General features: G+C 38.5%; 7 non-coding genes and 1 pseudogene across 7 annotated transcripts; 2 read left to right on the top strand and 6 right to left on the bottom strand.

Annotated features, from left to right (window-relative positions):
- The first annotated feature begins 1,055 nt into the window (after positions 1-1,055).
- On the top strand, positions 1,056-1,219 carry LOC149778102 (U1 spliceosomal RNA). Its single transcript, XR_016415789.1, has one exon. It is a non-coding gene; the product is annotated as a U1 spliceosomal RNA (small nuclear RNA).
- Positions 1,220-2,680: 1,461 nt separating this feature from the next.
- LOC149778101 (U1 spliceosomal RNA) lies at positions 2,681-2,833 on the top strand (annotated as a pseudogene).
- A 781-nt stretch (positions 2,834-3,614) lies between these two features.
- LOC149778100 (U1 spliceosomal RNA) lies at positions 3,615-3,778 on the bottom strand. Its single transcript, XR_016415788.1, has one exon. It is a non-coding gene; the product is annotated as a U1 spliceosomal RNA (small nuclear RNA).
- Positions 3,779-5,259: 1,481 nt separating this feature from the next.
- Positions 5,260-5,423, bottom strand: LOC149778099 (U1 spliceosomal RNA). Its single transcript, XR_016415786.1, has one exon. It is a non-coding gene; the product is annotated as a U1 spliceosomal RNA (small nuclear RNA).
- A 1,475-nt stretch (positions 5,424-6,898) lies between these two features.
- Positions 6,899-7,062, bottom strand: LOC149778098 (U1 spliceosomal RNA). Its single transcript, XR_016415785.1, has one exon. It is a non-coding gene; the product is annotated as a U1 spliceosomal RNA (small nuclear RNA).
- Positions 7,063-8,549: 1,487 nt separating this feature from the next.
- On the bottom strand, positions 8,550-8,713 carry LOC149778097 (U1 spliceosomal RNA). Its single transcript, XR_016415784.1, has one exon. It is a non-coding gene; the product is annotated as a U1 spliceosomal RNA (small nuclear RNA).
- Positions 8,714-10,180: 1,467 nt separating this feature from the next.
- Positions 10,181-10,337, bottom strand: LOC149778096 (U1 spliceosomal RNA). Its single transcript, XR_016415982.1, has one exon. It is a non-coding gene; the product is annotated as a U1 spliceosomal RNA (small nuclear RNA).
- Positions 10,338-17,387: 7,050 nt separating this feature from the next.
- LOC149778095 (U1 spliceosomal RNA) lies at positions 17,388-17,547 on the bottom strand. The gene has a single exon (XR_016415980.1). It is a non-coding gene; the product is annotated as a U1 spliceosomal RNA (small nuclear RNA).
- Between the last annotated feature and the right edge of the window lie 5,557 nt (positions 17,548-23,104).

Here is a 23,104-nt window from a genome sequence, read left to right as displayed (position 1 = left end):
GAAAGAAAGAGAAATAAATGGAAACATGCTTACTGGATTCGACGAAAATCAAGTTTTATTTTCACAGAACTTCTCTGCAGTAGAGAGAGAGAGAGAGAGAGAGAGAGAGAGAGAGAGAGAGAGAGAGAGAGAGAGAGAGAGAGAGAGAGAAACAATATCTTCAAATAACAGGAACAACTTCGTTAATACAGCAAGCTTGTTGTAATTATAAAAAGCAGTGACAGCTTCATCATAAGTCTCATTGTAGAGATCATCTGCATCACCAGTTACTTCTGTATCAGCAGCACTTTCAACAATCCAAAGCTTCTAGACTCGGAGTACGGCGAAGCGTAGCTGGCCAATCAGTGGCACAAAGATTTCAAATTTAATAAAACAGAGGAAACAAATAGTAGTATTCCTTTGACCTGACAAGTCGATTTGCAGTGGTTCATAGCAAAAGAGGTTGATGCACTGCAACCTCAAATTTATACCTGCATTTTTCATTTATGACACCAAGCGATCTTGCCAGTGCAAACACAATCCCTTTCCCTACGCAACAGTTCGGGAAAGCATTGTGTACTAAACAGCTGGATGTGATTGACCATAGTTCTTGCTAGACGACTATTGCTATTTCACTGTCAACTTGCTGTGAAGTAACTATGGGAGGTCAATGGCTGATATCAGTTTCAAGAACAAGACAAGCCCGAAACGCGGAATTGAAAAATGTATCCATATATTTAATTAAAAAACCATAATAGCTGAAAAATACGCACCGTTGCCTCAAGTTAAGAAATTTGCCAGGGGCCAATATACGAAACTATCCCCTGCCGTCCGAGCAAACCTATATAGCATATATCCACCGTAAAAGAAACTGAAATTGCAAATAAAGGACTATTTGAAGACATTTCAGTTACTTTTGTAATGTTGAAACATAAGCTATAAAGTTATTCGGAATACTAAGACATCAGCAGTACCATGGCCCTGAATCGTTTTAATTTATTTTCATTACTTAGAGGCACACTTCCTACTCCAGACACAAATGTCAGTTGATAAACGTCAGTAAACGTCAAGAAATCATACTTACCTGGACCAGGGAGTACCGTGATCAGCTAGGCGGTTTCCCCAGGATGAGGCCTTTCCATTGCACTTCGGTTGGGCTGAAACCTGCGATCACCCCAAATGTGGGTGACTCGGGGTCGTTATTTATTAGTGTGGGGGTCTGCGTTCGCGCTAACCCCTGATAATTCAATTAAAAATAACCAATAATCTCAAGCTTATGACAAAATTAGTCTGGATGTCTCTGATTAGCACGTGCCAATCGATAATGTTATTATTTCTTACACTGCTCTTTCAAGGGGTGGGTACCCCGGGTGGTCTAAATAGCCCACCATTACGGATCGCGGCCATCTCACCTGTCTGCGTGTGTTTGAGTTTCGGATTTGGCCCATGTGGTTATCAGAGAAAGCTTGCCAGTATGTTATCATGGGTCGGGAGTTCTTTCCGTTCATTTTTCTTCTCCCGGGTTCTTCCTCCACCATTTATATTGCCTGCCATGCATAGCCTATCTTGTGCTGAAAAATGGCATTAAACCCTACAACAAACAACTTTCAAAGAGCCATCTCACAACGAACGTGTGAAATATCTTTGAGTAACAGCGATCCAGCATATTTGTGAGAGAAAGAAAGAAAGAAAGAGAAATAAATGGAAACATGCTTACTGGATTCGACGAAAATCAAGTTTTATTTTCACAGAACTTCTCTGCAGTAGAGAGAGAGAGAGAGAGAGAGAGAGAGAGAAACAATATCTTCAAATAACAGGAACAACTTCGTTAATACAGCAAGCTTGTTGTCCTTATCAAAAGCAGTGACAGCTTCATCATAAGTCTCATTGTAGAGATCATCTGCATCATCAGTTACTTCTGTATCAGCAGCACTTTCAACAATCCAAAGCTCCTAGACTCGGAGTACGGCGAAGCGTAGCTGGCCAATCAGTGGCACAAAGATTTCAAATTTAATAAAACAGAGGAAACAAATAGTAGTATTCCTTTGACCTGACAAGTCGATTTGCAGTGGTTCATAGCAAAAGAGGTTGATGCACTGCAACCTCAAATTTATACCTGCATTTTTCATTTATGACACCAAGCGATCTTGCCAGTGCAAACACAATCCCTTTCCCTACGTAACAGTTCGGGAAAGCATTGTGTACTAAACAGCTGGATGTGATTGACCATAGTTCTTGCTAGACGACTATTGCTATTTCACTGTCAACTTGCTGTGAAGTAACTATGGGAGGTCAATGGCTGATATCAGTTTCAAGAACAAGACAAGCCCGAAACGCGGAATTGAAAAATGTATCCATATATTTAATTAAAAAACCATAATAGCTGAAAAATACGCACCGTTGCCTCAAGTTAAGAAATTTGCCAGGGGCCAATATACGAAACTATCCCCTACCGTCCGAGCAAACCTATATAGCATATATCCACCGTAAAAGAAACTGAAATTGCAAATAAAGGACTATTTGAAGACATTTCAGTTACTTTTGTAATGTTGAAACATAAGCTATAAAGTTATTCGGAATACTAAGACATCAGCAGTACCATGGCCCTGAATCGTTTTAATTTATTTTCATTACTTAGAGGCACACTTCCTACTCCAGACACAAATGTCAGTTGATAAACGTCAGTAAACGTCAAGAAATCATACTTACCTGGACCAGGGAGTACCGTGATCAGCTAGGCGGTTTCCCCAGGATGAGGCCTTTCCATTGCACTTCGGTTGGGCTGAAACCTGCGATCACCCCAAATGTGCAAATCGACTTGTCAGGTCAAAGGAATACTACTATTTGTTTCCTCTGTTTTATTAAATTTGAAATCTTTGTGCCACTGATTGGCCAGCTACGCTTCTCCGTACTCCGAGTCTATAAGCTTCGGATTGTTGAAAGTGCTGCTGATACAGAAGTAACTGGTGATGCAGATGATCTCTACAATGAGACTTATGATGAATCTGTCACTGCTTTTGATAAGGACAACAAGCTTGCTGTATTAACGAAGTTGTTCCTGTTATTTGAAGATATTGTTTCTCTCTCTCTCTCTCTCTCTCTCTCTCTCTACTGCAGAGAAGTTCTGTGAAAATAAAACTTGATTTTCGTCGAATCCAGTAAGCATGTTTCCATTTATTTCTCTTTCTTTCTTTCTTTCTCTCACAAATATGCTGGATCGCTGTTACTCAAAGATATTTCACACGTTCGTTGTGAGATGGCTCTTTGAAAGTTGTTTGTTGTAGGGTTTAATGCCATTTTTCAGCACAAGATAGGCTATGCATGGCAGGCAATATAAATGGTGGAGGAAGAACCCGGGAGAAGAAAAATGAATGGAAAGAACTCCCGACCCATGATAACATACTGGCAAGCTTTCTCTGATAACCACATGGGCCAAATCCGAAACTCAAACACACGCAGACAGGTGAGATGGCCGCGATCCGTAATGGTGGGCTATTTAGACCACCCGGGGTACCCACCCCTTGAAAGAGCAGTGTAAGAAATAATAACATTATCGATTGACACGTGCTAATCAGAGACATCCAGACTAATTTTGTCATAAGCTTGAGATTATTGGTTATTTTTAATTGAATTATCAGGGGTTAGCGCGAACGCAGACCCCCACACTAATAAATAACGACCCCGAGTCACCCACATTTGGGGTGATCGCAGGTTTCAGCCCAACCGAAGTGCAATGGAAAGGCCTCATCCTGGGGAAACCGCCTAGCTGATCACGGTACTCCCTGGTCCAGGTAAGTATGATTTCTTGACGTTTACTGACGTTTATCAACTGACATTTGTGTCTGGAGTAGGAAGTGTGCCTCTAAGTAATGAAAATAAATTAAAACGATTCAGGGCCATGGTACTGCTGATGTCTTAGTATTCCGAATAACTTTATAGCTTATGTTTCAACATTACAAAAGTAACTGAAATGTCTTCAAATAGTCCTTTATTTGCAATTTCAGTTTCTTTTACGGTGGATATATGCTATATAGGTTTGCTCGGACGGCAGGGGATAGTTTCGTATATTGGCCCCTGGCAAATTTCTTAACTTGAGGCAACGGTGCGTATTTTTCAGCTATTATGGTTTTTTAATTAAATATATGGATACATTTTTCAATTCCGCGTTTCGGGCTTGTCTTGTTCTTGAAACTGATATCAGCCATTGACCTCCCATAGTTACTTCACAGAAAGTCGACAGTGAAATAGCAATAGTCGTCTAGCAAGAACTATGGTCAATCACATCCAGCTGTTTAGTACACAATGCTTTCCCGAACTGTTACGTAGGGAAAGGGATTGTGCTTGCACTGGCAAGATCGCTTGGTGTCATAAATGAAAAATGCAGGTATAAATTTGAGGTTGCAGTGCATCAACCTCTTTTGCTATGAACCACTGCAAATCGACTTGTCAGGTCAAAGGAATACTACTATTTGTTTCCTCTGTTTTATTAAATTTGAAATCTTTGTGCCACTGATTGGCCAGCTACGCTTCGCCGTACTCCGAGTCTAGAAGCTTTGGATTGTTGAAAGTGCTGCTGATACAGAAGTAACTGATGATGCAGATGATCTCTACAATGAGACTTATGATGAAGCTGTCACTGCTTTTGATAAGGACAACAAGCTTGCTGTATTAACGAAGTTGTTCCTGTTATTTGAAGATATTGTTTCTCTCTCTCTCTCTCTCTCTCTCTCTCTCTCTCTCTCTCTCTCTCTCTCTACTGCAGAGAAGTTCTGTGAAAATAAAACTTGATTTTCGTCGAATCCAGTAAGCATGTTTCCATTTATTTCTCTTTCTTTCTTTCTTTCTCTCACAAATATGCTGGATCGCTGTTACTCAAAGATATTTCACACGTTCGTTGTGAGATGGCTCTTTGAAAGTTGTTTGTTGTAGGGTTTAATGCCATTTTTCAGCACAAGATAGGCTATGCATGGCAGGCAATATAAATGGTGGAGGAAGAACCCGGGAGAAGAAAAATGAACGGAAAGAACTCCCGACCCATGATAACATACTGGCAAGCTTTCTCTGATAACCACATGGGCCAAATCCGAAACTCAAACACACGCAGACAGGTGAGATGGCCGCGATCCGTAATGGTGGGCTATTTAGACCACCCGGGGTACCCACCCCTTGAAAGAGCAGTGTAAGAAATAATAACATTATCGATTGGCACGTGCTAATCAGAGACATCCAGACTAATTTTGTCATAAGCTTGAGATTATTGGTTATTTTTAATTGAATTATCAGGGGTTAGCGCGAACGCAGACCCCCACACTAATAAATAACGACCCCGAGTCACCCACATTTGGGGTGATCGCAGGTTTCAGCCCAACCGAAGTGCAATGGAAAGGCCTCATCCTGGGGAAACCGCCTAGCTGATCACGGTACTCCCTGGTCCAGGTAAGTATGATTTCTTGATGTTTACTGACGTTTATCAACTGACATTTGTGTCTGGAGTAGGAAGTGTGCCTCTAAGTAATGAAAATAAATTAAAACGATTCAGGGCCATGGTACTGCTGATGTCTTAGTATTCCGAATAACTTTATAGCTTATGTTTCAACATTACAAAAGTAACTGAAATGTCTTCAAATAGTCCTTTATTTGCAATTTCAGTTTCTTTTACGGTGGATATATGCTATATAGGTTTGCTTGGACGGCAGGGGATAGTTTCGTATATTGGCCCCTGGCAAATTTCTTAACTTGAGGCAACGGTGCGTATTTTTCAGCTATTATGGTTTTTTAATTAAATATATGGATACATTTTTCAATTCCGCGTTTCGGGCTTGTCTTGTTCTTGAAACTGATATCAGCCATTGACCTCCCATAGTTACTTCACAGCAAGTTGACCGTGAAATAGAAATAGTCGTCTAGCAAGAACTATGGTCAATCACATCCAGCTGTTTAGTACACAATGCTTTCCCGAACTGTTACGTAGGGAAAGGGATTGTGTTTGCACTGGCAAGATCGCTTGGTGTCATAAATGAAAAATGCAGGTATAAATTTGAGGTTGCAGTGCATCAACCTCTTTTGCTATGAACCACTGCAAATCGACTTGTCAGGTCAAAGGAATACTACTATTTGTTTCCTCTGTTTTATTAAATATGAAATCTTTGTTCCACTGATTGGCCAGCTACGCTTCGCCGTACTCCGAGTCTAGAAGCTTTGGATTGTTGAAAGTGCTGCTGATACAGAAGTAACTGGTGATGCAGATGATCTCTACAATGAGACTTATGATGAAGCTGTCACTGCTTTTGATAAGGACAACAAGCTTGCTGTATTAACGAAGTTGTTCCTGTTATTTGAAGATATTGTTTCTCTCTCTCTCTCTCTCTCTCTCTCTCTCTCTCTCTCTCTCTCTACTGCAGAGAAGTTCTGTGAAAATAAAACTTGATTTTCGTCGAATCCAGTAAGCATGTTTCCATTTATTTCTCTTTCTTTCTTTCTTTCTCTCACAAATATGCTGGATCGCTGTTACTCAAAGATATTTCACACGTTCGTTGTGAGATGGCTCTTTGAAAGTTGTTTGTTGTAGGGTTTAATGCCATTTTTCAGCACAAGATAGGCTATGCATGGCAGGCAATATAAATGGTGGAGGAAGAACCCGGGAGAAGAAAAATGAATGGAAAGAACTCCCGACCCATGATAACATACTGGCAAGCTTTCTCTGATAACCACATGGGCCAAATCCGAAACTCAAACACACGCAGACAGGTGAGATGGCCGCGATCCGTAATGGTGGGCTATTTAGACCACCCGGGGTACCCACCCCTTGAAAGAGCAGTGTAAGAAATAATAACATTATCGATTGGCACGTGCTAATCAGAGACATCCAGACTAATTTTGTCATAAGCTTGAGATTATTGGTTATTTTTAATTGAATTATCAGGGGTTAGCGCGAACGCAGACCCCCACACTAATAAATAACGACCCCGAGTCACCCACATTTGGGGTGATCGCAGGTTTCAGCCCAACCGAAGTGCAATGGAAAGGCCTCATCCTGGGGAAACCGCCTAGCTGATCACGGTACTCCCTGGTCCAGGTAAGTATGATTTCTTGACGTTTACTGACGTTTATCAACTGACATTTGTGTCTGGAGTAGGAAGTGTGCCTCTAAGTAATGAAAATAAATTAAAACGATTCAGGGCCATGGTACTGCTGATGTCTTAGTATTCCGAATAACTTTATAGCTTATGTTTCAACATTACAAAAGTAACTGAAATGTCTTCAAATAGTCCTTTATTTGCAATTTCAGTTTCTTTTACGGTGGATATATGCTATATAGGTTTGCTCGGACGGCAGGGGATAGTTTCGTATATTGGCCCCTGGCAAATTTCTTAACTTGAGGCAACGGTGCGTATTTTTCAGCTATTATGGTTTTTTAATTAAATATATGGATACATTTTTCAATTCCGCGTTTCGGGCTTGTCTTGTTCTTGAAACTGATATCAGCCATTGACCTCCCATAGTTACTTCACAGAAAGTCGACAGTGAAATAGCAATAGTCGTCTAGCAAGAACTATGGTCAATCACATCCAGCTGTTTAGTACACAATGCTTTCCCGAACTGTTACGTAGGGAAAGGGATTGTGCTTGCACTGGCAAGATCGCTTGGTGTCATAAATGAAAAATGCAGGTATAAATTTGAGGTTGCAGTGCATCAACCTCTTTTGCTATGAACCACTGCAAATCGACTTGTCAGGTCAAAGGAATACTACTATTTGTTTCCTCTGTTTTATTAAATTTGAAATCTTTGTGCCACTGATTGGCCAGCTACGCTTCGCCGTACTCCGAGTCTAGAAGCTTTGGATTGTTGAAAGTGCTGCTGATACAGAAGTAACTGATGATGCAGATGATCTCTACAATGAGACTTATGATGAAGCTGTCACTGCTTTTGATAAGGACAACAAGCTTGCTGTATTAACGAAGTTGTTCCTGTTATTTGAAGATATTGTTTCTCTCTCTCTCTCTCTCTCTCTCTCTCTCTCTCTCTCTCTCTCTCTCTCTCTCTCTACTGCAGAGAAGTTCTGTGAAAATAAAACTTGATTTTCGTCGAATCCAGTAAGCATGTTTCCATTTATTTCTCTTTCTTTCTTTCTTTCTCTCACAAATATGCTGGATCGCTGTTACTCAAAGATATTTCACACGTTCGTTGTGAGATGGCTCTTTGAAAGTTGTTTGTTGTAGGGTTTAATGCCATTTTTCAGCACAAGATAGGCTATGCATGGCAGGCAATATAAATGGTGGAGGAAGAACCCGGGAGAAGAAAAATGAACGGAAAGAACTCCCGACCCATGATAACATACTGGCAAGCTTTCTCTGATAACCACATGGGCCAAATCCGAAACTCAAACACACGCAGACAGGTGAGATGGCCGCGATCCGTAATGGTGGGCTATTTAGACCACCCGGGGTACCCACCCCTTGAAAGAGCAGTGTAAGAAATAATAACATTATCGATTGGCACGTGCTAATCAGAGACATCCAGACTAATTTTGTCATAAGCTTGAGATTATTGGTTATTTTTAATTGAATTATCAGGGGTTAGCGCGAACGCAGACCCCCACACTAATAAATAACGACCCCGAGTCACCCACATTTGGGGTGATCGCAGGTTTCAGCCCAACCGAAGTGCAATGGAAAGGCCTCATCCTGGGGAAACCGCCTAGCTGATCACGGTACTCCCTGGTCCAGGTAAGTATGATTTCTTGACGTTTACTGACGTTTATCAACTGACATTTGTGTCTGGAGTAGGAAGTGTGCCTCTAAGTAATGAAAATAAATTAAAACGATTCAGGGCCATGGTACTGCTGATGTCTTAGTATTCCGAATAACTTTATAGCTTATGTTTCAACATTACAAAAGTAACTGAAATGTCTTCAAATAGTCCTTTATTTGCAATTTCAGTTTCTTTTACGGTGGATATATGCTATATAGGTTTGCTTGGACGGCAGGGGATAGTTTCGTATATTGGCCCCTGGCAAATTTCTTAACTTGAGGCAACGGTGCGTATTTTTCAGCTATTATGGTTTTTTAATTAAATATATGGATACATTTTTCAATTCCGCGTTTCGGGCTTGTCTTGTTCTTGAAACTGATATCAGCCATTGACCTCCCATAGTTACTTCACAGCAAGTTGACCGTGAAATAGAAATAGTCGTCTAGCAAGAACTATGGTCAATCACATCCAGCTGTTTAGTACACAATGCTTTCCCGAACTGTTACGTAGGGAAAGGGATTGTGTTTGCACTGGCAAGATCGCTTGGTGTCATAAATGAAAAATGCAGGTATAAATTTGAGGTTGCAGTGCATCAACCTCTTTTGCTATGAACCACTGCAAATCGACTTGTCAGGTCAAAGGAATACTACTATTTGTTTCCTCTGTTTTATTAAATATGAAATCTTTGTTCCACTGATTGGCCAGCTACGCTTCGCCGTACTCCGAGTCTAGAAGCTTTGGATTGTTGAAAGTGCTGCTGATACAGAAGTAACTGGTGATGCAGATGATCTCTACAATGAGACTTATGATGAAGCTGTCACTGCTTTTGATAAGGACAACAAGCTTGCTGTATTAACGAAGTTGTTCCTGTTATTTGAAGATATTGTTTCTCTCTCTCTCTCTCTCTCTCTCTCTCTCTCTCTCTACTGCAGAGAAGTTCTGTGAAAATAAAACTTGATTTTCGTCGAATCCAGTAAGCATGTTTCCATTTATTTCTCTTTCTTTCTTTCTTTCTCTCACAAATATGCTGGATCGCTGTTACTCAAAGATATTTCACACGTTCGTTGTGAGATGGCTCTTTGAAAGTTGTTTGTTGTAGGGTTTAATGCCATTTTTCAGCACAAGATAGGCTATGCATGGCAGGCAATATAAATGGTGGAGGAAGAACCCGGGAGAAGAAAAATGAATGGAAAGAACTCCCGACCCATGATAACATACTGGCAAGCTTTCTCTGATAACCACATGGGCCAAATCCGAAACTCAAACACACGCAGACAGGTGAGATGGCCGCGATCCGTAATGGTGGGCTATTTAGACCACCCGGGGTACCCACCCCTTGAAAGAGCAGTGTAAGAAATAATAACATTATCGATTGGCACGTGCTAATCAGAGACATCCAGACTAATTTTGTCATAAGCTTGAGATTATTGGTTATTTTTAATTGAATTATCAGGGGTTAGCGCGAACGCAGACCCCCACACTAATAAATAACGACCCCGAGTCACCCACATTTGGGGTGATCGCAGGTTTCAGCCCAACCGAAGTGCAATGGAAAGGCCTCATCCTGGGGAAACCTTTTTATTTTTCATAAAATCTTTATTCAATATTTACATGTTAAAATGTACAAGCGAAAACGACACTCCCATCTTCACCTCATACACGCCTTAGCACACAAACTCATAAATACACGTAGATGTGCACACTCACTGTCCATCCATGCTCTTGTATACACAGAAATGTACATATATTGTAAAGCGCATAGCTCACAAGCGACAAAGTTATACATAATATGATTGTATGCAATTTCTATTGTAAATTTGTAACATCTAGTTTGCGAAACGTATACTAATCTCATACAGAAGTTTAAATATTGCAAATTATAAAATTCTAATATTAGAGAAACTGTATTCTTAAAAATGCAAAGTGTATTTAAGGTGATGCAAGTACTATACCTCATGTAAATTTGATACACCAGTGAAGTGCTGTAAAAGTTCGTGCAATAAAACAGAATGTTAGCACGTGCTGCTTGAGATATTCTTAAATTAACGTGTAGGCCGGCAGACGTGGATTAAAACATGGTGACTGTGTAGTGAGAGCTAAGGAGAAATCGTAAAATTATATATAATTGGATTTATCCAAAAGGGAAGGAATGTAGTATTATTCTAGACTTATGTCTATTACTAATTCAAAATTGAAGAGAGAACAGAATAATCCAGCTAAACACCATTTATCTATAAAATGAACCAAGTTAAGCCTGGAAAAGTCAGTTCTGATTCTGCATTTTAATCGGGAGAGAAAGAAGGATAACAAGGTGTTACTGGTTACCACTTCTTTATAATAATATGCTCGTATACGTTTAACCCATATAGCATATTTATATTCAGCGCATAATAAAAGGCACAAGTCCTCGAATTCAGGTTCCGGGAACGAGGCCCCATTCGGGATAAGACCGAATTTAAGGAAAGTATAAAAGGTATTGAAGGAGTTTCTGGAAAGTTTTTTTAACCATCTGATAATGAGCTGTTGTAAGGGGAGTATTAATTTGCATTCGAAAAATAAATGATCAGTCGTTTCAATGTCACCGCAAAAAGCGCATAACTTAGATTTGGAAATCTTCTTTAAGAACATGTTGTAGTTAACGGGCAAAATATCATGTATTGTTTTGAAACACACATCTCTAGTGATGGGGTCTAAAAATTTATTATGCAAATTTTTCCAAATGTTGCCGAAATTTAAATCGTATAATTTGGTTATTTTAGGTTCAAGAACATAGCTTTGTAATTGTCGTTGGTAGAAATATTTTGTGGGGACTAGACCAAATTTGAGACTAGGATTATTTTCATGAAATGTTTTGAAAATGGTCATGCACTTTTGATAGAATTTAGGAACATATAGCGTATGAGTAAATTTATTAAGCGCCAAATTAGGGTTGAAAGACCTTAGTTGTAAACCGATCCAATACCTTGCAAAATCTTTCCATTTGGCTGAATATTCATCGTCGAGTAATTTTTGTATATGCTGTATACGTATTGCTTGGATTTTACATCTCAAATGGGTGATGTTTAAACCTCCGTCGTAAAGGGGATTGATGCATACAGCTCTAGCGAGAGGTTCGAATTTAGAATTCCACAAAAATGTGAAGATATTCCTATTTATTAAAATTTCATAATGTTTAGGTAGATCAGTCACGGTTGCAGTATACCAAATTTTGCTATAAGCTAAAAGATTAATAACATGGGATTTAGAAATGAGAGGTAAATTTCTACGTTTCCATAGTAATAGTGTATTCGTAAGTTTAGTAACATTTTTGTTCCAGTGATCATCATGACTTAAATCGTTGCCAAAATGAAACCCTACAATTTTTTGTTTGTCGATCCAGGAAATGCCAAAGGGGTGATCACTGCGGTTCCGCCATTTACCCATGAACATACCGTTTGATTTGCTATAATTTACCTTAGCACCGGAAGCGCGATCGTACATGCGAGACCAAAATAAATACCGTTCGATCGATTTGTCCGTGCAACAGAAGCCTGTACTATCGTCCGCGAAAAGGGAGATCTTACAGGCTTCTGTTGCACCTGGCACCTTAACACCTATAATTTCTGGGTCGTTTCGAATTTTGATTGCAAAAGGCTCGTACACTATTACATATAAAAGGGGGGAAAGACTGCAACCTTGACGGACTCCTCTTGAGATTAAAAAGGGGTCCGAAATAAAATTATTGACTATAACTGATGAACTAATATCAGTGTAGAAAATTGAAATCCATTTAATAAAGTCAGGATCAAACCCGAAAGATTCTAATGTTTTTAACATAAATTGATAATTTACCCTATCAAATGCCTTTTCTTGATCTAAGGAAATAAATGCACATGATAATTCTTTTTGTTCGATGTAGTCACAGATGTTTCGTATAAGGTGACCATTATCAAAAATAGATCGACCTTTAACTCCACATGTTTGATCCATGTGTATTATTTTGGACATGACATTTCCAAGTCGATTAGCAATAACTTTGGATAGAATTTTATAGTCTAAATTTAATAGGGAGATAGGTCTCCAATTTTTCATATTATTTGAATTTTCAGGATCCTTACATAATAACGTAATATAAGATAGTTTTTGTGAATCAGACAAAGTGTTTGATTCAAAGATCAAATTATATAAACGGACTAATGTGTCGCCTAAACATTCAAAAAACGTGACATAAAACTCTTTTGTGAGACCATCGGGTCCAGGTGATTTATTTGGCTCCATCATATTTAAAGATTTCCAAATTTCTACTTTAGTAATTGGTCCGGTAAGGAATTGGTTATCTTCAGCCTTTAACTGAGGTAACCCAGTTAGAAATTCTTTAAATAATTCTTCATCAATCAATTCTGTGGTAAAAAGATTTGAATAAAACTTTTTAAAACAGTTTAAGATATCAACACTTGAGTTATGAGTCACATTATTATACTCAATTTCAGTGATAGTTTTCTGGGAACCCTTTTTATTTTCTAATTGAAAAAAGAATTGGCTCGGTCTTTCGTTATTATCTAAAATTTTCGCTTTGCTCCTAATGACTGATCCTATATATTTTTCATTTTGTAATTCCTTGATAGACATTCGGAGTTCTTGTATTTGAAAGAGAAGTTCTTCATTATTGGTTAAATCATATTTCTGTCTTAGATATTGGTAGTCTTTCTTCAATGATTTAATTGCAGAGTTTTTAATTTTCGAAAGTTGTTTGGAATATCGAATGATTTCTTCTTTAAGTTTGAGTTTTAGCTCATCCCAATATTCTAGGGTGATGTTATGATATCTTAGTTCTCTCTTAATTAGGTCCGTAATGAGAGTTTTTAATGTGTTATGGTTTAAGTGCGAGTTATTGCATTTCCAGTAACCGGTACCATATGATATTGATGAGTTACATGCTATACTTAAAGTTGCTGCATCGTGGTCGGACTGAGCGAAGTTAACGATTGTCGAATTAGTGATGAAATTTGCTATGTTTTTAGAAACATATAGTCGATCAAGTCTGCTTGCTAACAGTGGTAATGAGGGGTCTAGTGTGTTTCGATACCATGTGTACAATTTTGCCGAGGGGTTCAGTTTGCGAAATGTGTCAATTAGTTTAAAGTTGGATATAAGCGATTTCAATGTTTGGACGGACTTTTCGCTGTAATTGGTTAGATTACCTACTCGGTCAAGGTTGGAGTTAGTGACACAATTGAAATCTCCAGCAAGAATGATATTATGTTGTCCCGTTAAATATGTGAACAATGAAGTAAAAAATTCACTTTTCTCCGAATCAGGGATGGGGGCATATATATTTATGGCACGATATGGTATATCATTAAATTGAAAGTCAGCACATATTATTCTACCGTCAAAATCCGTTTCATATTTTAAAAAACGTATGTTAGGATTAAAATTAATGATAGCAACTCCAGATGAAAGATTCGAGCCAAAACTCCATATGGCATAATAACATTGCAATTTATCTTGAATTTTTGAAGTAAGGGTTCTTTTCTCCACGTGGGTTTCTTGTAGAAATACAAGGTCGATGTGATGCGAAGATACCAAGTTTCTAATCTCGTATAGTTTTTGATCCGTGTTGGTTCGAAGGCCATTGACATTTAATGTAAGGATATTAATTTTACTCATGGGTTGCTTGTTATTGGTATGGCATGTCCAGAATAGGTTCAAAATCGTTAATGTATGTGGGACTCTAGGTGTATCAAGTGAATCAATCTGAACTCGAGACGGGTAGAGTCCGTTGTATAAGGTAATACTATTGGAAACCAGAAATGACTTGCTGAACGATAACATAATAAGGGAGGATATGTAATTAAGGGATAAAATATGGTTGAAGAAAATAGATAAAAATCTACAAATGTTGTATGTGCTATGAAATAGATAAGGATGATATGAAGGATATTGTACATTTGAAGAGAATGAAAAATTAGGATTAAGTAAAAGAACAAACCTGTAATAGAACGTATAACCAGGGAAAGTCCTGAAATATTTAGTCCGTTATGCTTATTCATTGTCCATTTTACTGTCCTTGTATATGCCCGGTCCATTTGATTATATTCATTGTCCGTGAGCGTTCCGATTTCTTTATTACACAGTTACTGTAGTGTAATCCAAATTAAGAATTTTGCACATCCATACTTGAATCCTCCTCAAGACGAGACTTTTTTGATCTTTTAGACGTGACTACCTGCCACGTGCACGAATCTAGGTCAAACAATTCTCTTTTTTCTTGTGGTCTGGGTTGATTCGAGTCATCTTCATCATTGTCATCCGGTACTGTTGCTTTCTCTTGTGTTTGGGTCGCTACTTCCTCTTCCGCCCCGTGGGAGGCGTCCAAGGGGGTGGGGGTGGTGGGGTGATCAATTGGTTTGCTGTTTGTCGACGCAGGGGCTGCTGGTGTTAAAGGTTCGTGTGTCGTTGCTTGGGTTGATGTGCTTGGTGCAGGTGGTTGTTGGGCAACGTGTCCTTTATTATTCACTGCTGAAGCATAGCTAGCACCTTTCTCTGGGCAGTCTTTTCGGAGGTGCCCCGACTGACGACATCTCAGGCAAAGTGGGGGGCGGCCCTTCATTGTTATAAGCATACCACACATGCCAAGCGACACGATGTGGGGAATATTCCTGCAATCGAATTCTGTGGTCCGGAGTTTCACTATCCTTGTACCGTTTCCAATCATTGTGTCCTTGTTTATAATTGTCTTGTCTCTGGTTATGTCAAGGATCTCCCCATAATCCTTTAGAACTTCCTTGATAACAATATCATTGACAAACAGGGGCAGCCAGTGTATTCTGAGGTCAATTATTAGGTTAGCAATATATTTAATGCCGTCACCGGTCACGCCTTTTGCCTTCTCTTGGGACTTGAGCACAGCATTCCATGGGGCATTTTCCCCTTCTCTATATAAACCTTCGATGTCAGAAATAGTAACACCCGCAGCTTCAAGTTTGCGAAGCGCTTCCTCCCGAGAAATTCGTCCTTCCACTCGTAGTGTACGAAGATACACATCCGAATTCACATACCTTGAGATGTTGATTTCAACACGGCGATACATATTCCAAAGCGGTAAACTTTGAACTTTCACTTCAAAAGAATTCTTTGATCTACTTTGTCTTGGCCGGATATCCTGGGGAAACCGCCTAGCTGATCACGGTACTCCCTGGTCCAGGTAAGTATGATTTCTTGACGTTTACTGACGTTTATCAACTGACATTTGTGTCTGGAGTAGGAAGTGTGCCTCTAAGTAATGAAAATAAATTAAAACGATTCAGGGCCATGGTACTGCTGATGTCTTAGTATTCCGAATAACTTTATAGCTTATGTTTCAACATTACAAAAGTAACTGAAATGTCTTCAAATAGTCCTTTATTTGCAATTTCAGTTTCTTTTACGGTGGATATATGCTATATAGGTTTGCTCGGACGGCAGGGGATAGTTTCGTATACTGGCCCCTGGCAAATTTCTTAACTTGAGGCAACGGTGCGTATTTTTCAGCTATTATGGTTTTTTAATTAAATATATGGATACATTTTTCAATTCCGCGTTTCGGGCTTGTCTTGTTCTTGAAACTGATATCAGCCATTGACCTCCCATAGTTACTTCACAGCAAGTCGACAGTGAAATAGCAATAGTCGTCTAGCAAGAACTATGGTCAATCACATCCAGCTGTTTAGTACACAATGCTTTCCCGAACTGTTACGTAGGGAAAGGGATTGTGTTTGCACTGGCAAGATCGCTTGGTGTCATAAATGAAAAATGCAGGTATAAATTTGAGGTTGCAGTGCATCAACCTCTTTTGCTATGAACCACTGCAAATCGACTTGTCAGGTCAAAGGAATACTACTATTTGTTTCCTCTGTTTTATTAAATTTGAAATCTTTGTGCCACTGATTGGCCAGCTACGCTTCGCCGTACTCCGAGTCTAGAAGCTTTGGATTGTTGAAAGTGCTGCTGATACAGAAGTAACTGGTGATGCAGATGATCTCTACAATGAGACTTATGATGAAGCTGTCACTGCTTTTGATAAGGACAACAAGCTTGCTGTATTAACGAAGTTGTTCCTGTTATTTGAAGATATTGTTTCTCTCTCTCTCTCTCTCTCTCTCTCTCTCTCTACTGCAGAGAAGTTCTGTGAAAATAAAACTTGATTTTCGTCGAATCCAGTAAGCATGTTTCCATTTATTTCTCTTTCTTTCTTTCTTTCTCTCACAAATATGCTGGATCGCTGTTACTCAAAGATATTTCACACGTTCGTTGTGAGATGGCTCTTTGAAAGTTGTTTGTTGTAGGGTTTAATGCCATTTTTCAGCACAAGATAGGCTATGCATGGCAGGCAATATAAATGGTGGAGGAAGAACCCGGGAGAAGAAAACTGAACGGAAAGAACTCCCGACCCATGATAACATACTGGCAAGCTTTCTCTGATAACCACATGGGCCAAATCCGAAACTCAAACACACGCAGACAGGTGAGATGGCCGCGATCCGTAATGGTGGGCTATTTAGACCACCCGGGGTACCCACCCCTTGAAAGAGCAGTGTAAGAAATAATAACATTATCGATTGGCACGTGCTAATCAGAGACATCCAGACTAATTTTGTCATAAGCTTGAGATTATTGGTTATTTTTAATTGAATTATCAGGGGTTAGCGCGAACGCAGACCCCCACACTAATAAATAACGACCCCGAGTCACCCACATTTGGGGTGATCGCAGGTTTCAGCCCAACCGAAGTGCAATGGAAAGGCCTCATCCTGGGGAAACCTTTTTTTTATTTTTCATAAAATTTTTATTCAGTATTTACATGTTAAAATATATAAGCGAATCCTATACTACAATCTTCACCCATACATGTTCTTCCCACTCATCCGTTCAAGCCTAAACACACAGACACATACATACACGTTGACGTGCACACTTACCATGCATGCATTTAAAATCGCTTATATGTACAAGAACGTACAAAATTGTTGAACGCATATCTCCTAGGTGAAGAAAAAAAAAATGAAATAAATAAATACAATTATACATAATACATTTGTATGCCACACATATACATATATATATATATCGTTTGTCAGTCATATAATAATTTCATACAGAGATGGAAATATTGAAATTATAAATTAGTTTGTAATATAACCGACATTATATTATTGTAAATGCAAGATGTATTCAAAGTGATTTAAGCACTATACCCCTTGTAAACCTGTTTGACAAGTGAATTGCTGTAAAAGCTCGTGGGATGAAATGCAGAATGTTAGCACGTGCGGCTGGAAGTATTACTAAACTAAACGTGCATACCGGTAGACGTGGATTAAAACATGGTTACAGCAGGGCTGTGTAGTGAGAGCTGCGAAGAAATCCTCAAAGTATATATAATTGGATTTATCTAATATGAAAGGTATGTTGTATTATTCTAGACTTATGTCAATTACTAATTCAAAATTGAATAGAGAACAGAATAATCCAGCTAAGCACCATTTGTCTATAAAATGAACCAAGTTAAGCCTGGAATAGTCAGTTCTGATTCTACATTTTAATCTTGAGAGAAAGAAGGATAACAAGGTGTTGCTGGTTACCACTTCTTTATAATAATATGCTCGTATACGTTTAATCCATATGGCATATTTATATTCAGCGCATAATAAAAGGCACAAGTCCTCGAATTCAGGTTCCGGGAACGAGGCCCCATTCGGGATAAGACCGAATTTAAGGAATGTATAAAAGGTATTGAAGGAGTTTCTTGAAAGTGTTTTCAACCATTTGATAATTAGCTGTTGTAAGGGGAGTATTAACTTGCATTCGAAGAATAAATGATCAGTCGTTTCAATGTCACCGCAAAAAGTGCATAACTTAGATTTGGAAATCTTCTTTAAGAACATGTTGTAGTTAACGGGTAAAATATCATGTATTATTTTAAAACACACATCTCTAGTGATGGGGTCTAAAAATTTATTATGCAAATTTTTCCAAATGTTGCCGAAATTTAAATCGTATAATTTGGTTATTTTGGGTTCAAGAACATAGATTTGTAACTGTCGTTGATAAAAATATTTTGTGGGGACATGACCAAACTCGAGATCAGGATTATTTTCAAGAAATGTTTTGAAAATGGTCATACATTTTTGATAAAATTCAGGTACATATAGCGTATGAGTAAATTTGTTAAAGCCTAAATTAGGGTTGAAAGACCTTAATTGTAAACCGATCCAATACCTTGCAAAATCTTTCCATTTGGCTGAATACTCATCGTCGAGTAATTTTTGTATATGTTGTATACGTATTGCTTGGATTTTACATTTCAAATGGGTGATGTTTAAACCCCCGTCGTATAGGGGGTTGATACATACGGCTCTAGCAAGCGGTTCAAATTTAGAATTCCACAAAAATGTGAAGATATTCCTATTTATTAAAATTTCATAGTGTTTAGGTAGATTAGCCACGGTTGCAGTATACCAAATTTTGCTGCAAGCTAAAAGGTTAATAACATGGGATTTAGAAATGAGAGGTAAATTTCTACGTTTCCATAGTAATAGTGTATTCATAAGCTTAGTAACATTTTTATTCCAGTGATCATCGTGACTTACATCATTGCCAAAATGAAACCCTACAATTTTTGGTTTGTCGATCCAAGAAATGCCAAAGGGGTGATCACTGCGGTTACGCCATTTACCCATGAACATGCCGTTGGATTTGCTGTAATTTACCTTAGCACCAGAAGCGCGATCGTACATGCGAGACCAAAATAAATACCGTTCGATCGATTTGTCCGTGCAACAGAAACCTGTACTATCATCCGCGTAGAGAGAGATCTTACAGGCCTCTGCTGCACCAGGCACCTTAATACCTATAATTTCTGGGTCGTTTCGAATTTTGATTGCAAAAGGCTCGTACACTATTACATATAGAAGGGGGGAAAGACTGCAACCTTGACGAACTCCTCTTGATATTAAAAAGGGGTCCGAAATATAATTGTTGACTATAACTGATGAACTAACATCAGTGTAGAAAATTGAAATCCATTTAATAAAATCAGGATGAAACCCGAATGATTCCAATGTTTTTAACATAAATTGATAATTAACCCTATCAAATGCCTTTTCTTGATCTAAGGATATAAATGCACATGATAATTCTTTTTGTTCTATGTAGTCACAGATATTTCGTATAAGGTGACCATTGTCAAATATAGATCGACCTTTAACTCCACATGTTTGATCCATGTGTATTATTTTGGACATGACATTTCCAAGTCGATTAGTAATAACTTTAGATAGAATTTTGTAGTCTAAATTTAATAGGGAGATAGGTCTCCAATTTTTCATATTATTTGAATTTTGAGGGTCCTTACATAGTAACGTAATGTAAGATAGTTTTTGTGAATCAGACAGAGTGTTTGATTCAAAGATCAAATTATATAAACGGACTAATGTGTCGCCTAAACATTCAAAGAACGTGACGTAAAACTCTTTTGTGAGACCGTCTGGTCCAGGTGATTTATTTGGCTCCATCGTATTTAAAGATTTCCAAATTTCTGCTTTAGTAATTGATCCAATGAGGAATTGGTTATCCTCAGCGTTTAACTGAGGTAACCCAGTTAAGAATTCTTCAGATAAATCTTCATCAATTGATTCAGGGGTAAAAAGATTTGAATAAAACGTTTTAAAACAGTTTAAAATATCAACACTTGAGTTATAGGTCACGTTATTATACTCAATTTCAGTGATAGTTTTCTGGGAACCCTTCTTATTTTCTAATTGAAAAAAGAATTGGCTCGGTCTTTCGTTATTATCTAAAATTTTCGCTTTGCTCCTAATGACTGATCCTACATATTTTTCGTTTTGCAATTCCTTAATAGACATTCGGAGTTCTTGTAGTTGAAAGAGAAGTTCTTCATTATTGGATAAATCATATTTCTGTCTTAGATATTGGTAGTCTTTCTTCAATGATTTAATTGCCGAGTTCTTAATTTTCAAAAGTTGTTTGGAATATCGAATGATTTCTTCTTTAAGTTTGAGTTTTAGCTCATCCCAATATTCTAGTGTAATGTTATGATGTCTTAGTTCTCTCTGAATTAGGTCCGTAATGAGAGTTTTTAATGTGGTATGTTTTAAATGCGAGTTATTGCATTTCCAGTAACCGGTACCATATGATATTGATGAGTTGCATGCTATACTTAAAATTACTGCATCGTGGTCAGATTGAGTGAAGTTAACGATTGTCGAATTAATGATGAAATTTGCTATGTTTTTAGAAACATACAGTCGATCAAGTCTGCTCGCTAACAGTGGTAATGATTGGTCTAGTGTATTTCGATACCATGTGTACATTTTTGATGAGGGGTTCAGTTTGCGAAATGTGTCAATTAGTTTAAAGTTAGATATAAGAGATTTTAATGCTTGCACGGACTTGTCGCTGTAATTAGTTAGATTTCCTACCCGGTCAAGGTTAGAGTTGAGGACACAATTGAAGTCTCCTGCTAGAATGAGATTGTGTTGTCCCGTTAAATATGTGAATAATGAAGTAAAAAATTCACTTTTCTCCGAATCAGGGATGGGGGCATATATATTTATGGCCCGATATGTTATATCATTATATTGAAAGTCAGCGCAAATTATTCTACCGTCAAAATCAGTTTCATATTTTAGAAAAGTTATGTTAGGATTAAAATTAATAATAGCAACTCCAGATGAACGACTCGAGCCAAAACTCCATATGGCACAACAACATTGCAATTTCTCTTGAAATTTTGAAGTAAGGGTTCTTTTTTCTACATGGGTTTCTTGTAGAAATACAAGGTCAATATGATGTGAAGATACCAAGTTTCTAATCTCGTATAGTTTTCGATCCGTGTTGGTTCGAAGGCCATTGCTGTTTAATGTAAGGACGTTAATTGTACTCATGTTATTTTTTATTGTGTTGGCATGTCCAGAATAAGTTAAAAATCGTTCATGCACGTGAGATAGGGCTGCTCTGTATACTCTAGGTGTACGGAGCGAGTCAGTCTGAGCTCGAGATGAGTAGAGTTCATTGTATATGGTGATACTATTCGTAACCAGAATTGACTTACTGAACAATAACATAATAGGGGTGGGTATATAATTAAGTAATAAAGTGTTATGGACGAAATATATGAACTATGAGATGAAGAAAGATGATAATTTGAATGTGACAAAGTATAATGGAGAATGAGAACAAACCTGATATTTTGGAAATAAGAACTTATAACCAGGAAACATCCTGAAATATTTAGTCCGTTAAACTTATTCCTTGTCCATTGTACTGTCCGTATATGTGCCCGGTCCATTTGATAGCCTCCATTGTCCGTGGGCGTTCCAGTTTCTTTCTCACATACCTCAGCAGGGCGTATTCCAACATTAAGAAGTTTGCACGTCCATATGTGAATCTTCTTCATTGTGGTTTTTTTTGGACCTCTTGGACGTGACCACTTGCCACGTGTATGTGTCCAAGTCAAATAGTTCTCTCTTATCCGATGATTTAGGTCCCTCCTCTGTATTTTCTGGGGCTACAGCTTTCTCATCATTTTGGGTTGATACTCCCTCCTCCGCCACTTCTGAAGCATTCGAAGAGGCGGAGGCGGTGGGGTGATCAACTGTACTCCTCTCTGTAGATATCGGCGCTGCTGATGTTGATGGTTTAGGTTGTGTTGTTTCGCGTGATGCAGGTGGCTGGGGGACAACATGTCTTTCACTGTTTACTATAGATGCATAACTTGCACCTTTCTCGGGACAGTCTTTACGTAAATGACCTGATTGACGGCATCTAAGACAAATTGGGGGGCGCCCTTTCATGGTGATCAGCATCCCACACATTCCAAGTGACACAATGTGTGGTATGTTCCGGCTGTCAAATTCTGTGGTGCGAAGTTTGACTATCCTAGTGCCATTTTCGATCATCTTGTCCTTGGATATAATGGTTTTGTCCCTAGTTATCTCGAGAATCTGTCCATATTCCTTCAGGACCTCTTTGATGATATTATCATTGACAAAAAGGGGCAGCCAGTGTACTCTAAGATCTATTATGAGATTTGCGATGTATTTAATACCGTCTCCGGTAACTCCTTTTGCTTTCTCTTGCGAACGGAGAACAGCATGCCATGGGGTGTTTTCACCTTCTCTATAAAACCCTTCAAGGTCAGTAATCTCTACACCAGCAAGTTCCAGTTTCCTGAGCGCATCTTCTCGAGACATACGACCCTCAATTCGTACTGTACGAAGATAGACATCACTGTTGACATAGTTTGAGACGTTCACTTCACAACGGCGATACATTTTAAATGAACGTGGAATGTTAACTCAAAATGATTTTGAGAACTACTCTGTTTTGGCTGAGG

Source organism: Sinohyriopsis cumingii, chromosome 17 (genome assembly GCF_028554795.1).
Source record: "Sinohyriopsis cumingii isolate HCF-2022 chromosome 17, ASM2855479v2, whole genome shotgun sequence".
Lineage (NCBI taxonomy): Eukaryota > Metazoa > Mollusca > Bivalvia > Unionida > Unionidae > Sinohyriopsis > Sinohyriopsis cumingii.
This window is presented reverse-complemented; position numbering and strand designations above follow the sequence as displayed.